General features: G+C 45.1%; 1 long non-coding RNA gene across 2 annotated transcripts in view; it reads left to right on the top strand.

The window, feature by feature from the left end:
- The first annotated feature begins 15,498 nt into the window (after positions 1-15,498).
- Positions 15,499-17,032, top strand: part of LOC146079689 (uncharacterized) — a 99,921-nt gene continuing 98,387 nt past the window's right edge. For both annotated transcript variants that reach the window (XR_014474700.1, XR_014474701.1), the window contains exon 1: positions 15,499-15,682. This is a non-coding gene — a long non-coding RNA (uncharacterized LOC146079689). The remainder of the gene's footprint in view (positions 15,683-17,032) is intronic.

The raw sequence follows: 17,032 nt of genomic DNA, 5'->3' as shown, positions 1-17,032 counted from the left end.
TACATTGGCCGCCCCATACACAATGAACGATATATCATTCAGAGCTGCATTTCCCTTCAGTCAAAACAACAGCACTAGATCATTATACTGCAGAAACCAAAGGGTAACAACAATCCAATCATTATTCTAATAACTGTGAAACAAGTCTCTGTATTCATCCGCAAATAAACATTATACTTAATAGAATCACATGAATACAATGTCAGTAATACCGTATATATTTCCTTTTATGTCCATGTGACAAAAATGTGTCTACCCAGACAAAAATATAAACATAGTCTAGCAAAGTATAAAGCAGCAGTCAGTCAGTCAGTCAGACTCATATAATATTATCTGTCTAACATTTCTCTGAAGAAGGAAAGGGTGATGAAAGTATGAATGTTCTTCGCCCGGTACTCCGGTTTCTTCCCACATCTCAAAAACAAACTAATGACCAAATGTAATAGGGTGTGAGAATCAGAAAGTGGGTGATTTGGGAGATTTTTTCCATTTTTTTCTAAAGCGGCAATCATTTACACGGCAAAGCCAGAGGTTGATTTTGCCATGTAAATGATTGCCGCTTTAAAAAAAATGGAAAAGTTCTCCCAAAATCTCTAACTTTTTGATTCTCACATCCTACTACATTTGACTAACTCGTTGCTAACTCAATAAATCCTAGGGGGAAATATAATAGGGTGGGAGAATCAGAAAGTTATTTTTTTTGGTAAGAAATCTCCAGGTTTTTTTAAAGCAGCAATCATTTACACTGCAAAAGCTATTTGATTTTGCAGTGTAAATGATTGACTACAGATTTCTTACCAAATCTCTTTAACTTTCTGATTCTCTCACTCTATTACATTTGGCGCCTAGTGTCTGTGTGTACTAGAGAGCTCACACTGCAAGTTCTTATGGGACAGGGCAGATGTGAGCAAATTCTCTGCATAATATGGTGGCGCGCTATATAAACAATAATACACAATCCCAGCACTCAGGATGCTCGTGTCACTCTGCGTGTAGCGGCATCCTGAAACAGATAGGTGCTCCATAGGGAATATAACACTCCCCCCCCCCCCCCACTCCCCTCACCCTAACCCTTTCAGCAGCTTAACCCACAGCCCCACAGCCTGACCCTTATCCTCCCCACTAATGCCTAACTCCCGCACGCCGCTGCATAAACCTAACCCCCCTTGTAAGTGTCCAAACCTAACCCCCCTCCCCACAGCCTAGCCCTAACAACCCCCCCCCAACACACACACACACACAGCCTAACCCTAAGTCCCTCCAATAATGCCTAGGCCTGATCCTAACCTGCCCCGCATACTTACCGATCTGAATGTCAGCTGTTGGTATTCTGGCATCGGTATCCTCATTCTATTGAAGTTCCGGCACCGGTGATGTGAAGGCAGGCAGGATGTTGGCATCAGTATACTGAGCACCGGCATCTAAACTACAAGGATGCTGACCGCATCCCCTACTGAGAGCTATATTGCTAGGACATGACACCTACAAGAGATTTAATCATAGAATTCAACACTTTGGAACCTTAAGGGATCAATGAATACATAAATATATTTATAAATATATTTTTAAACAAATGTTTGAGAAATTATTCAAGTGAATCCATGTTGCTCCTTTTTGCACAAAATATTAATAATATTATTCTCAGCCCAACAATTATAATTTCTTATTATAGGTCCTTAGGTGTGGTTGGACCCACACCTAAGGACCAATCCACAAGTCTGGATTGATCCATATGTGTGGGTTCTATTTGTGGGTTAATGCAGGGTCTTTGCCATTTACAATATGCCAGCTAGCGAACGTTTAGCTCAGCATCTTTAATTATATGTTTATTAGATACCTGCTCTTTCCAAAGGTGAAACTCTGGGAGGCAATGGAGGCATGTGCCGCCGGGCTCCTGCACCCAAGGGGGCACCATTTCTCCCCTGCAAATTTGAATCAGTTAATTGAAAGCTTTCAATTTCACTTCTGTGGCTGACTCCCCCTCCTATTATCATTTTTAAAATTGTCACCTTGTATTATAAGAACCCATGACCTGACATACTGGAGACACCTTAATGATTGAGCTATTGGAGGGGCACCAATATTTATCTTGCCTCTGGGCAACTGGGACGAACTTACACCACTGGCTCTTTCCGTACTGTCATTCTCATGTGCAAACCGCAAAGCAAGTAGAACCAGGTTTTAAAGAAGCCATGCACCAATCACACCCACAGTATTCATATTATAGGACAAGTCAGGGGCGGAACTAGCACATTGTGGGCCCAGGTGCAATAATATGCTTTGGGCCCCCCACTCAAAATGGGAACAGTGTGCGCCAAAGATGGGCAGTGTGTGTGTATATTTAAGGTTATATGCTGCGGGGTGTGTGTGTGTGGTTAGGGTTATAGGCTGCAGGGTGTGTGTGTGTATGTGTGTATGGTTAGGGTTATATGCTGCGGGGTGTGTGTATATGTATGGTTAGGGTTATAGGGTGTGTGTGTGTGTGTGTATGGTTAGGGTTATAGGCTGCGGGGTGTGTGTGTATGGTTAGGGTTATAGGCTGTAGGGTGTGTGTGTGTGTGTATGGTTAGTGTTATAGGCTGCGGGGTGTGTGTGGTTAGTGTTATAGGCTATGGTTAGGGTTATAGGCTGTAGGGTGTGTGTGTGTGTGTGTGTGTGGTTAGTGTTATAGGCTGTGGGGTGTGTGTGTTTTTGTGTGTGGTTAGCGTTATAGGCTGTAGTGTGTGTGTGTGTATGGTTAGTGTTATAGGCTGCGGGGTGTGTGTGGTTAGTGTTATAGGCTATGGTTAGGGTTATAGGCTGTAAGGTGTGTGTGTGTGTGTGTGTATGGTTAGTGTTATAGGCTGCGGTGTGTGTGTGTAAGTATGGTTAGGGTTATAGGCTGTAGGGTGTGTGTGTGTGTGTGTGTATGGTTAGTGTTATAGGCTGCGGTGTGTGTGTGTGTGTAAGTATGGTTAGGGTTATAGGCTGTAGGGTGTGTGTGTGTGTGTATGGTTAGTGTTATAGGCTGCGGGGTGTGTGTGGTTAGTGTTATAGAATATGGTTAGGGTTGTAGGGTGTGTGTGTGTGTGTGTGTGTGTGTGTGTATGGTTAGTGTTATAGGCTGCGGGGTGTGTGTGTGTGTGTGTGTGTATGGTTAGGGTTATAGGCTGTAGGGTGTGTGTGTGTGTGTGTATGGTTAGTGTTATAGGCTGCGGGGTGTGTGTGGTTAGTGTTATAGGCTATGGTTAGGGTTATAGGCTGTAGGGTGTGTGTGTGTGTGTAAGTATGGTTAGGGTTATAGGCTGTAGGGTGTGTGTGTGTATGGTTAGTGTTATAGGCTGGGGGTGTGTGTGGTTAGTGTTATAGGCTATGGTTAGGGTTATAGGCTGTAGGGTGTGTGTGTGTATGGTTAGTGTTATAGGCTGCGGGGTGTGTGTGTGTGTGTGTGTGTATGGTTAGGGTTATAGGCTGTAGGGTGTGTGTGTGTGTATGGTTAGTGTTATATGCTGCGGGGTGTGTGTGGTTAGTGTTATAGGCTATGGTTAGGGTTAGAGGCTGTAGAGTGTGTCTGCCTATGTGGTTAGGGTTATCGGCTGCAGGGGGTGTAAGGTTATGAGTTTATGGTTAGGTTTAGACTGTGGGGAGGGGGGTGGGTGGGGTTAGGCTGCAGGTGGGCATTGAATGGATGGGCTGTGGTTGGGGGATGTATAGATAGGGGCTTCTTGGAGGGGTGTATAATTAAGTTATGCTCCAGGGATGGGGGTGTATAGTTAGAGCTGAGCTTCAGGGAGAGGGTGTAATTGAATGGTTAGAGCTAGGCACATTTTAGGGGGGGGGGGGGGGGTTGTGCCCCCCTGTTCATTTTTATATTTTAAGTGTATTTTTGTGGTCCCCCCCCCCCTCTCCCCACCACCACCACCACCCCCGCTATATTTTAACTTGTGTCTGTTCCCCCTTATAATCTGAGCTGTTTCAGCAGCGGCCCTACTCCCAATTAAGTGACTTGCCATTATGCTGCCTTTCTTGTCGCTCCTCCATGCTCAGCCTCAGAGCAGACAGGAATAATTCACTTCACTTCCTGTCTGACTCGGAGACTGAGAGCAGCAACAGGCAGCCTTGCGATTGGCTGCCTGTTGCTGTGGCTACAAAACGAGACCACTGAGGTGAGGAGGACTGCAGTCACGGGACGGAATGGATGCAGATTGCAGAGGTACTGCCGCTGCCTCTACATCCTTCTCTGTCCGACATGGATTTGGCATCCTGCGCTGTCGCATATTTCCCCCCTCCTGCCCAGCCGCATACCCCCCTCCCCTTTCTCTCCTGGCCGGCCGCATAACCCCAGCCATCCGCGGACGCGCCGCACATTTAATTTAATTTTTTTATATAACTTTGATATGCCGGGCAGACGGCAGCACCGGGCCCCTTTAACCTCATGGGCCCCGGTGCACTGCACCGTCTGCACCGGCGGTAGTTCCGCCCCTGGGACAAGTCATATTATGCCAGAGACCTGCTATCTAAAATGCATAAAAACTTTAATGTTTGACATGCAACCCCCACATTCTGTATTAAGATATGAAATAGGATATATTTGTATCTTGTTTAACAAATTTAATGCATGTCTATGAACAAGCTGGATGTGGCGAATATATGCTTTATCTCCGGCCTACAGCACTTTCCCTGAATTCAATACTGCAGGCACAATTTAATGCAAACCCAATTTATGACTCAATGCTCCAGGGACCATACTGAGAGATTGTTACATTATTCTTTTCTAATCCTATTTGTGTTTTAATTTGCAAAGCCTGTAATGAAGTACATGCTCTGAATAGATTCAAGATCTTTCACATTGCTTGTGACTCTGTTTAATAGAATGTGTTTTACAGTTTTCATTCCATACCCCGGTGGTCAGGCAGAGATTACACCTTCTGTTCAATACGTGGAGTTATGCAAAACGCAATATTATAAACAAATTCATTCAGAGCCTCTCCTAAAACACAACTTTCAAAGTCTGCATTCACTTCTTTATGAATTAAAATGGCTTAAATGATGTGGTGATAATGTGGTGATAATGTTAATATATATATATATATATATATTTTTTTTTTTTTTATTAAAGAGGGAGAGACCACATTTTTTATATATTATTAATTATGTATTAATAATTATACCTCAATGAGGTCATTTAAATAAAAGTGCAAGAATAGCCCATATGCAATGCAAATGGCACGAGCAGTACGGATGGTGTAATGGTTAGCATAACTGCCTCACAGCACTGGGGCCATGGGTTCGATTCATTCCACAGCACAAACTACATGGAGTAATGCATAAATAATAATGGGTTATGATGAGCTATTTGAATATGCTTTTGACTGCCGGGGTCAAATTTGACAGTTTAGCAGCCACCATAGAGAGACTGGCAGATATCAGAAATGTCTGCTGCAGTCCCTCCTTAAATCCTTTGGATTAGCTTTGGCTTCTACCTATTTTGCATAGGGGTGCTGTCGCTGCCTGGTTCACTGGAGGAGAGCCTCTGTTGCTGCTGCCTGGATTCCAGCACCTGCGTAATGAAGCTGACAAGTGTTGTGGACTTGTGCATGTTATGGCTTCACTGTGCATGTGGAAACCCTGGGTTCTATGGACTGCATAAGCTGCAGCCCATAGAAGCTGGCTAGGTCTGCACAGTAAGGCAGTTAGTTGCTGTATACAGGAAGCCAGCCCTCTGCCTATCACAACCCGGACTGGCAGTAGGAAACATCTCCCAATGGGACTGCCTGTGGAGTCTGTGATTGACATGTAGGACTTCCAATACAAAGTAACTGCCAGTCACAGTCTCACGAACTGCACTGGGTCCCTCCTGCAGTGGTGGATTTTGCTGTGAGGGGCTGCAGTCCTGCAGCCCATCCATAGGTAAAAACCACTACTGCTTGGGATAGAGGACAAGATGTACTAAGCCTTGAAAAGTGATAAAATGAAGAGTGATAAACCACCAACCCAATCAGCTCCTACCTGTTATTTTTCAAACACAGTCTGTGACATGGCAGGTAGGAGCTGATTGGCTGGTGGTTTATCACTCTCCATTTTATCACTTTTCAAGCTAAGTGCATCTGGCCCAGAGAGAGAGAAAGAAAGATGAGATTGTGTGATAGAATCTGGTTAATTGGAAATATGTAAATTCTTCGTTTTAGTTTTTATAGTGTTATATTATTTTTCTTATTGGTAATAATACAGAGGAAATTCCCATAACTGCTATAGTAGTATACTGTTACATAAAATAAATATATTGCTGGAACCTTTGGGGCTGAATAATTTAGCCCCATTGTTCCAGCTTTGTGTGATAGGTTTCTCTGCACAAATCATGATAATGACTAAAAATAAACAAATATTATCTACACATCACACTGAAACGTAACACACAAAGCTATAACTAGCTACTAATAAAATTCCCCTATAGAATCCCTTGTATTCAGTGAAATTGGATGCTTTTAGAATTTTGTAGAAAAACATCAGTAAAACAATTAGATATACATCTGTCTTAATATGCATCATTGGACCTACTCATTCTGTGGTTTATGCAAATTAGGCCTTGTGTTTTTGTATTAAATAAGGAAAAGGTGAACATTTTTGTACTGTACATATGCACCAGAAAATGTACAGATTTTGTCACATTTATGTCTGGAGTCGCAGAACAATGGATGAAGGGTTGGGACAGTGACTGTTTAAACAATAGACCAGGGCTGGCCAACACCGGCCCTCAAGATGTTGATGAACTACACATCCCAGCATGCCTTGCATCTGTTTCAGCATGGCCACATAGCAAAACTAATGCAAAGCATCCTGGGATGTGTAGTTCACTAACATCTGGAGGGCCGGTGTTGCCCAGCCCTGCAATAGACCAATAGGCTGATTAGACTGCAGCCTATGGCACCAGGACTACAAGGGGGACGGGGGGTGGCACCTAACAGATGAAGGAGTAAAATTAATTTATTCCATGCTTGTTAGTTTTCACCTGTCCAGATGTACTGTGTGTGTGTGTGTTTTACATAGCCAGTTGGACAGCCTAAAGCCAATGACTCCTTCACATTTTTTGCTGTTGTTCAATTCGCACATTAATACCTGTCGGTTTGCAATTGCACTTCATATCGCATCCAGATGTTTTCCCATTCAAAAGTATATAAATCGCAAATGTAATATGAGTGTCTACCTTGGCTCATGACAACTCTGCGTAATCCACAAGGCCCTTCACAGCCCTGCTATGAAGATGCACACATTGCCACTCGCAATGTTGTGGAACGCACCTTTGGCGTGCTGAAAAGCCGTTTTAGGTGTTTGGACCGATCATCAGGGACACTGCTTTATCAACCACCCAAAGTAGTGATGATCGTCCAGGCTTGCTGCATGCTGCAAAACATTGCCCTGGGCCAAGGCAATTATGCTGAGGAAGGCAGTGCAGCAGTATCGGAGAGAGCTGAAGTTACACCAGCTAAGGTAGTTAGGAGCTACGCAGAGGGGATATGTGATTCGAGATTAGTTTTTTGCCAAAATATCTCTATCTAATTATTCCTCTAAACCAACATTACCTAACATTAATGTCCATTAATGAATTCATTTTCAATGTTCATACCGTTTAGGGGAATGAGGCCCACCCCCAAGTTCTGCCATATCTTCTGGTTGGTTTATTGCATACATGCTGGTAAGTATGTTTTACAAAAATTGAATATGTTAGAATGACACTCAAATACAGCATTTTCTATCATGTACTATTACATACGTGCTTCGACATTATTGTTGTATGTTTTTCTTATATTTATTACACATATTATTATTTTTTTTTAAAGGCCAAAAATGCATGTTGGTGTTGCCAAAAAGTTTTTACTCAGCAGTAAATGTTATCCATATACTGTACATGAATATAAACATTTTAATGATATGAAAATGTAATTGGATCCAACAGGCAGGGAAGCTGCTGCCTGCTTAAGCACCAGAGACCGGCCCCTGTAGCCGTGCACCTCCTTCCCTCCCGAGTGCACCGCTGGAAGTGTTGATGACCATTTCTCCCTCCACCCCCATTACAGGTATGTGCAGCGGGGTGCTTGGTACCCCCAGTGACCATTCAACCAACTCCCCTCTCTCAGTACCCTGTGAAGAATGAAAACAACACATTAGCCCAGTATCACCCTCGTCACAGACCATCGATGAAGAGAATTGCATTGACTCAGCTGCTGCCTTTCACAACATTCTATATGTCTTTTTCTCTCCACTTCGTAGCCTGACCCTAACCCCCATACCCCACCCACCTAAATCTACCCCCCTGGCCCGCAGCCTAACCATAACCGCTCCCCCGACGTGCCTTACCCTCCCCACTCCACAGCCAACCTCCAAACCCTGCCACCTAAATCCAACCCCCTGCCCCACAATTTATCCATAATCCACCTCTTGCCTAGCTATATCCCCCTCTCCACAGCCTATCCCCTAACAGTCTACCCATAACCTTACCCCCACAGCTGAACCCTAAGTCCCCCCACTAGTGCCTAAACCTAGAACCCCCCCCCCCCCGCCAAACCTGACCCCTAACCCATAAGTTTGAATGGGACTATGGGAAAAGGGTATCTGTGTGTGAGGTTAGTTATAGGGGCTACTTTTGCATGTGAGGCCTCTATCTCCCCCCCCCCCCGCATGTCGTGCCCTCCCCCCCCTCGCATGGCTGCGAATGGATGATTTAGATAATCATCCATTCGCAGGCGGGGAAAAAATCATTCGATGGTCGCTGACCATCGAATGATTTCTCCACTGCACACAGTTCAGAGTGACCTTTTTAGTCACTCTAAACTGTGGGCGTCCTGTGCAAGGTCATCAGGTGATGTCAAATGCCCGCCCCCAGCATGCCCGTCACGGCCTCACTACCATGAGAACGCCCATAGAACGCTGGGCGTTCCCATATGGTAATAGGGCAGCCCAGTGCCCCCCCCCCCGCCCTTCACCGCCCCTGCACGCCATCTAGGGTTCCTGCACCCAGCGAACCAAAGTCCGCCGTGGGTGCACGCACCCTACGTCTGCACATGCGTGCAACATCAGTCCTCCATGCGAATGCACAGAAGACCGAAGCAATTAGAATAACCCCCATATTCACATGTACACATTAAAATGGCCGAAAATATCTGGAAATCCTACAGAGCTCTTCTACATACACAGGCCCAGTAAGTGTGTCTACAAATAACCAACTGCAACAATCCCACTGGCATACAGTGACAGTAATTGGCAAAACGTGGCACCTCCCTTATAGATGTAAGCAAAGCCATTACATTTTTAATACACTGTATCATTTTTTTTACTGTCTTGTCCTTTCAGTAAATTAATTACATAAATTGGTTGAGCCTTTCTGGGATTAAACCTTTTCAGTTGATTTGAGGTGAATTGCAGTTTAATTTTGGCTACTAAATTACTGTGACTGCACTATTAATCGTGCTCTTAAAAACTCCACTGCACTTTTCTCAATTACACACCTGCCACATTTGCCTTCAGGTGATTAGCTTTTTAAGAGTTTGTTTTCTAATGAATTACAATGTATTCCAGGGCCTTATGAGCAACAAATCTAGCTGAAGAATCACAAATGCACTTGGACTACAGCACATTTCAGATGCTCCTGTAATAGATGCTTTCAGCAGACTTAGAATCTGAGGCGCTTACTCCAGACATAGCGGCTCAAGGGCAGTTGGAAAATAAGGGGAGGTATAATCTTTCCATTAGCAGCATTAAATCACCCTCCTAGTTACTTCATAATGAATCATTTGGCCTGGGAGCATTTTTGTATTCTCCCTGAGTGATCAGGTGCTTTCACCTAACATCAGTCTGTCAGTCTTAACTATCCCAGAAGAGGATCCTTCACCCTTTGCAGCACAAATTGCTCAGTGCCATGATGTTTCCATATTGGAAGTTTTCACAGAGGAAAAGAACCATGGAGTGAGAGATTTGATAACTTTACAAAAAAATAGACAGTATCAACAAGCATCAACAGATATTGGGCCTGGTTCAGTGGAGGACGCTAGTAGTGAATGCCATTTGTAATGGATTGAGTTCTACTGTGCGAGAGACTGAGCAAACCCTGCAACACCCAATTTGCTAATCTGAGCACTGCACAAGTACATTAGTGGATCTGATTACTCCAAAATCGGTGCACCATTGGCTAAGACATCTTGAGCAACCCTTGCCTGTCATGGAGTCTGGCTTGTAATTATCTCAAAATCTGTCACTGCGAAATGAAAGAAAATGTAGCCGCATGCTGAAACACAACCATAATATTCCCACAGCACGCCCATTGCTGCTCCTCTTTTTTGAGGTCACTTCAGGCTACCTCCCTGCATCCACTCTGAAATGCCCAATGGATCTCAAATGTCTTCATGGCGATATCAAATTCAAATCATAACACAACTAGGTCCACACGAGTGCAGTAAGAGTTACCTAGACTTTTTGTGCATGCGCAGTAACAAATTATATTTCTACTGTGAAAACATCATCACTGCATGATGATTTGCATCTCCCTGCTCCCAACAAGAGCTGCTGGCCTGGTACAATACATTGGTTCTAAAAGGTAAGTTATTCACACACAGAGTATATATACACAAGCAGTGGTGTAACTATAGAGGGTGCCGAGGATGTTATTGCTATAGGACCCAGACCATTGGGGGCCCCAAGGCCCAGTAGGCTATCCCCTGCACTCTTTTCATTATTTGTAATTTTTTTATATTGCAGCACGGGCAGAGGCTGCACTACCATCCTGTTTCCCCCTTTAGCAGTGGTAGGAGCAGGAGATCTGACACTGCTAGCGCCACTGAGGAGACCCACCACTGTCAGGTAACAGGGGAGCATAGTGGCTGGCAGTGGGGAAACAGGAGAGCACTGGCAGCCGGCACCATTGAACCAGAGAGCCCAGCTGCCGGCACTGGGAGCAGAAGAGCCTTGCATGGGTGACAAGAGGCTGGTGCTGGCGAGTGCACTGGGAGTCCTGCCACTGCCACCCTCATCTCTCCTCCTACTCCTTCCTCCCCTCTCCTACTTCCAACTTCCCCCCTGCCCTTCTTTTCCCCCCTGTCTTCCTCCCTCTCCATTTTATCCTCTCCCCCTCCCGCTCTCCCCTCCCCCTTCTCTCTCCCTCTCCTCTTTTAACCACCCTCCCTTGCCTCTTTTCCCCCTCTTCCCCCCTCCCCTCATCCACCATCCCTCACTTCCTCTGACCCCCACCACCCTGTCTTTTTCCTCTTTTTTTGTTCACTTATAATCCCCTTTCCTATGTTTTTCTCCACCCATGTTCTCTACCACACCCGCTCTCTCACCTGCTGTTATCTATTTTCTCTCCCCCTTGCTCTCTCTATCTCCCTCAATCTCCTGTCTCTCTCCCTCCACTCTCTTCCCTCTGCACCCTATATTTTGCTCAATGCCCTTTCACTCCCCCTCCATCTCATCTCCCTTTATCTCTCTCTTCCCCTAGGCTCTTTCTTTCTCCTCTATATCTATATCCCCCCTCTCTCTTTCTTCCTGGTGCTGTCTCTCTCTCTCCTTGACATCATCTCTTTCTCCCTGTCTCTCCTCCTTTCTCCCTCTGACACTCTTACTCTCTTGTTCCCCTTTATATCTTTCCCTCCATCCCTGACATTCTCTCTCACATACCTGCTTGCATCCCTCCCTCCTCTCTCTTTCTCTCATTCCATTTTAAGATAAAGCCCTCACTCTCCCTGTCCACCATCTCTTTCTTCTCTCTATAATTTTCTCTTTCTTTTCCGGACACCCTCTTTGTCTCCCAGTCCACTCACTCTTTGTCTGCCCCTTAAGGGGCATCATAATGACAATTATGGAGGGAGGCTTTCAAGATTCAGCTATGGGGCCTACAAAATCTAGCTATGCCCCTACACCACAGAATGTAAGTGGGGTCAGTGACACCCAGTGCGCTGAATAGCCTTAACAAAATGGAACATGACCTTTGTGGAACAGGCATGGCCCCACAGCCCGATCCTGTTTCATCACTCTGGGGGTATCCCTAGCATTCCCGGAGATTCTGGGCTGCCCTTGGAGACTCAATTTCCAGCACTGCCCACCATCTTTTCTTCAGTGATAGAAACCCCACCCTGCAGCTCATGTCACAGTACAGCACCAGCTTCATGTCACTGAAGAGGAGATGGCATTGTAGTGTCACCACGCAGAAGGTGACATCCAGGTGCAGACCATACTCCACTTTGAATATACATGGTGACATACACACACACACACACCCCATCCCTTGCAATCCTGAATGTGCCCAAATAAGCACCATGGTTAATTGAATCTACCCCATAGAAAAGCTTTCAAAATTAATTCAGAAGTGTTCTAGAGCAAATAAAAAAAACTTCTGCTTTTCGTTACATTATGTATGCATCTCATGCTATAGCCTATTCATTACTTATTCTGACAGTAAATGGGGCAGCTGTATATGCAAAGTACTTGCTCAAAACAGGTGCAGCTATAAAAGTTACAGATGGCATCAGTGAAGATGACTAACCTTTAGCTGTGATGACAGCATTTCTCTTGTTTTTTATGCAGGAGACGTACCAGAGAGGTGACAGTGTAACAACACCGGCAATGTCACAAATCTGCATATCTCATACTTCACTTAATCTGCTGCTCCAGAAAAGTCCTCTGTACAGTAGCTTATGAATGCAGCTGTAGGCAGTCCTTCAGGAAGTTCTTCATTTGGAAGATTTATATACTCTTTACATCTAAAAGGAGGGTTGAATAGTCTAAACAACCCTTGTACATATCTGGAACCAGACTAGACATAGGCAGTTTTGTCACATGTAAAGCGTGCTCTCTCTGTTCTGGGGTTTGTGCAGCTCACAGATCAGAAATTACTTTAAGAATAAAGACTGATGATCATTAAGACAACTGGACTGAGTGTATACTGGCACTCATGGATGTGCAGTGAGGTAAATGGCTCAAGAGTCCCTGGCAAGTACCAGAGCCAGTTACGCACACAATATATGAGCCATGGGGTACATGCGAGCATTATACACATGTGCAGCAGTGTGTACTGCTGGAGATTCAGTGAGTTTTGATAAGAGATGTGCAGAAAAAGTAGCCAGGTGAGGCACTGCCTCACCTGCCATAGACTTTTTAACTATAAAAATGATTTGAATAATAAAAATAAGAATTTTTTTTATAAATTATTTGTATTGTTGACATACTTTATCAATTCAAAGCACTGGCATATATGCTAGTATGACAGAAAGGCTGTGCCTCACCTGCCTCACCCCACCGCACGCCACTGCTGGCACTTATAACAAATATGTTTGGAAAATGGGCAAACCATGTGCACTGCAGGTAGGGCAGATGTAACATGTGCAGAGAGAGTTAGATTTATGTGAGTTATTTTGTTTCTGTGCAGGGTAAATACTGGCTGCATTATTTTTACACTGCAATTTAGATTTCAGTTCCAACACACCCCACCCAAATTTAACTCTCTCTGCACATGTTACATCTGCCCCACCTGCAGTGCACATGGTTTTGCCCATTTTCCAAACAAATTTGTACTGTAATCAGATCTGAGTAAGGGCCCATGTAAGCAGACCCCTTGAACTTGATGGTATTTGCAAGATGGACACCGAGGAGAATTTTATGGAGAATGTTATGGTTCCATGGCAATATATAAGAGGATTTAGGGTTAATCTGCATATACAGTACATGCAGGACCTTAGAGCTGCTGAGGTGGGTAGGGTGTGTGTACAGACCAAATTAATCCTATGAAATGGATGAGAGATCTTATAAGATTTTCAGTCGGGGAGTTGATGAATTTACAATTAGTTGAGGTGGCTAGTAATAATGGAAGAATGGCTAATCGGACATGGACTGAGAACATTAACAACAATACAATCATATAAAGGACTTTTTCACACTTACAAATGACTTTCTGAAGCAGGCAGCTTGCAGGAGTTCACCATGCGGTCAGCTCGTACAATTTACATTGCAAACCAAGCTGCTTAAAATGGATCATTGAGCTTCCCTGCAGAACTGGCTGTGAACCAATAGTACGGAATAAAATTGTTCCAAATCACAGCAAAGTTATTTCTGCTTTGGCTTAAGACCATGACATTTGTGATACTGATTACAGCAGTAAATGTGTACACATCCAGGAAAACTAGGGCAAGTTAAGGTCTTATGAGAGTGGTCCGCAAACTATTGCATTATTACAATAAAATCATTAGCACGAGCATCTCTCACTATTGGACCATTTGCCAGTCTGTTATGCCCCAATCAAGCTTATCAAACAGGGTTTAGTGTGATATTTACTCAATCACGTTAAAGCTGGAGAGAATGGCTGTACATAATCCATATAGGCTTGATTAGGGAGGCTACAATGCCTGACCAAGATGGCTGCCATTCTGCGCATGCACAGAATCACTTTGTCAATGTCTTAGATCATATATCATGGGATATGGAAGTGCCTCACAGCTACAGAGAGACCCTGCACCACTGCCCACATACAGTCACCAGCTGGTGACCTGTATTCTCCGCACCATCCTGAGAGTCTCTGTAGCATATATGTGAGTACAGCTGTACAGTATCATATACTGCTGAATAAACCATTGGTTAAATACTGAACTGTTCACTGACACACAGGGCCGCCGAGAGGCAGGGGGGCGGGTACATTTTACCTGGGCCCGGGCCTGCCAGGGGGGCCCGGGTCCCGACACAAAAAAAAAACACGGGTTTTTTTAAAAGGGGGCGTGGCCACGGGTCCGCGATTAGGCCACGCCCCCGAATTAAGCCCGGTCAGCGATGGCTGTCCAATCATTGCTGTGGCCAGCCCCTCCCTGGGCCAGCCACCAATGAACTGTGCTGCCCTACAGGCTGGTCCCTCCCCTCCTGTAACGCGACCTCATCCACGTCTCTCCTCACGGGCAGCTAAGCAGCAGCAGCAGCTTCCATCCTGATCCCTCCCTTCTCACCCATTACAGGAGCTGGGCTGGGTGAGTGCATTGGAGGGAAGAAGGGACAGGGGTGGGGATAGCTGCTATAAGAGTTGTGTGATAAACAGAAGAACAAACAATACATGTCTCAGTGTTATTTACATGTGTATGGGGGGGTTCTTCTTTATTTTGTGTGTGTGTGTGTGTGTGTGTGTGTGTGTGTGTGTGTGTGTGTGTGTGTGTAAAACTATGTGTAAATGTGGCATACATGTATGTGTGTGTATTGGGGGGGGGGGGGGGGGTGGCTTTTATTTTCTTTATTTAATGTGTGTGTTTGACTCTGAGTGTGGGTGGAAACATCCATGTGCCAGTGTTCCATACATGTGTGAGGCTGCAGTTTTCTAGAGATGTGTCGTTCGCGAACGATCCGGTTCTTTTGAACGGATCCATCAAAAGAACGAGCGAGCCGCCGATCCCAAAATGGTGATCCGGATCGGTTTCGCTTAGCATTACATACAATACAATGCACATTGCATTGCTTGAGCTCAGCACTGCCCCCTTTGGCAGCTGAGATATTTCTTCTAATTGGCTGCTTGTGCTGCTGCTGCTGCTGCTGTGTCACGTGCAGATCTAGATTCTTCTGAATCTGGAAGCCCTGAGGGAGGTCTGGTGACTACACATCAACAGCAGACTAAGCAGAGCAGAGGCATTGGCACTGGCAGGCATTTCAAGATTGCTTCACCTGAGTTCACCAGTAGTATCACAGAAAGGTGTGTAGTAGAAGTATGAACACACAGACACACAGACATAAATTAGGCAGTGCACATGTTTTTTTTTTTTACTAGATCTCTGTTTGCTGGGCTGTGTAGTACATTTAACTTTAATTTGGAGGGGGAGGGGGCCTTCTTTTAACTTTCATTTGGGGGGGGGGGGGAGGGGGGGCTCGGCAATGAGCAAATTTAGTCTCCCTTGGCAACGAGCAAATTAATACCCCTTTTACACCGCTGCAAAACCCCGGGTCTTCAGCGGCTCAGACCCCTGTCAGCGGCAGTGTAAATGGACACGCCGTGTCCCTTTATACGGGACTTCTACCCAGGTCCTGGAACTGGATTGTTCGTCAGACAAGCGTTGGTCAGACAGTCACTAGGTCGACATGCAGAAAGGTCGACATGGGAAAAGGTTGACATGGGAAAAGGTAGACATGGACGTTAGGATGACATGAGGAAGGTCATAAGGTCGACATGGGGTTTTCGCTGTTTTTTTGACCCGAATGTCAACACAGTTGACATGGACACAGTTGGAAGTGAGAATCGGACCCTCGCATCGCTCGCAATGCTTTTGGCACAGTGTCTCACTTCGCTCGCCACACTATTATAATCTCACTCCATGCCCTAGTGGAAGGTAGGGCATGAAATACCGCCTGTCGGCACATGTCGGCTCAAAAAACAGTGAAAATCCCCATGTCGACCTTATGACCTGTCGACCTTCCTCATGTTGACCTATAACCATGTCGATCTTGTTCCACGTCGACCTTTCAGCATGTCGATCTAGTGTTGTTGACCTAATGTCGACCTAGATCAGTCGACCAAACGACTATCTATGTTAAGTGCACCACCTAGGTCAGGGTTAGAGAACCTTTGGCCCCAGCTGTTGTTGGACTACACATCCCAGCATTCCCTGCAACAGTGTTATCATGGCCAAATAGTAATTGTAGCAGGGCATGCTGGGATGTGTAGTCCAACAACAGCTGGAGGGCCAAAGGTTCCCCATCTCTGACCTACGACTTTGCTCTGTTTCTGGACTTCCCTCTTAACGAATGATTGCTATTACCTGTTCTAAACAGGTAAATGGATAAGAAAGGTGTTTCCTCACAGGTAATAACAATCAAACATTAAGAGGGAAGTCCAGAAACAGAGCATTGTGTCCCTCCTGGAAAGGGTCATGTTGGGAGGTATGGTACACTAACTCAAACCATAAATAACTGTCTTTTTTACACAAACTGATCCGTAGAGCCGCCCAAAGGATCTAGATCTTTTCAGTGACCGACCCGGGTCGAGCCGGGTCCGCGAAAAGATCCGTTTTGCCCATCTCTACAGTTTTCTTCTTTATTGTGTGTTTGT

The sequence above is a fragment of the Crinia signifera genome, chromosome 5 (assembly GCF_055691185.1).
Source record: "Crinia signifera chromosome 5, ASM5569118v1, whole genome shotgun sequence".
NCBI lineage: Eukaryota > Metazoa > Chordata > Amphibia > Anura > Myobatrachidae > Crinia > Crinia signifera.
Note: the sequence above shows the minus strand (reverse complement) of the source record. Positions and strands in the feature narration are given on the sequence as shown.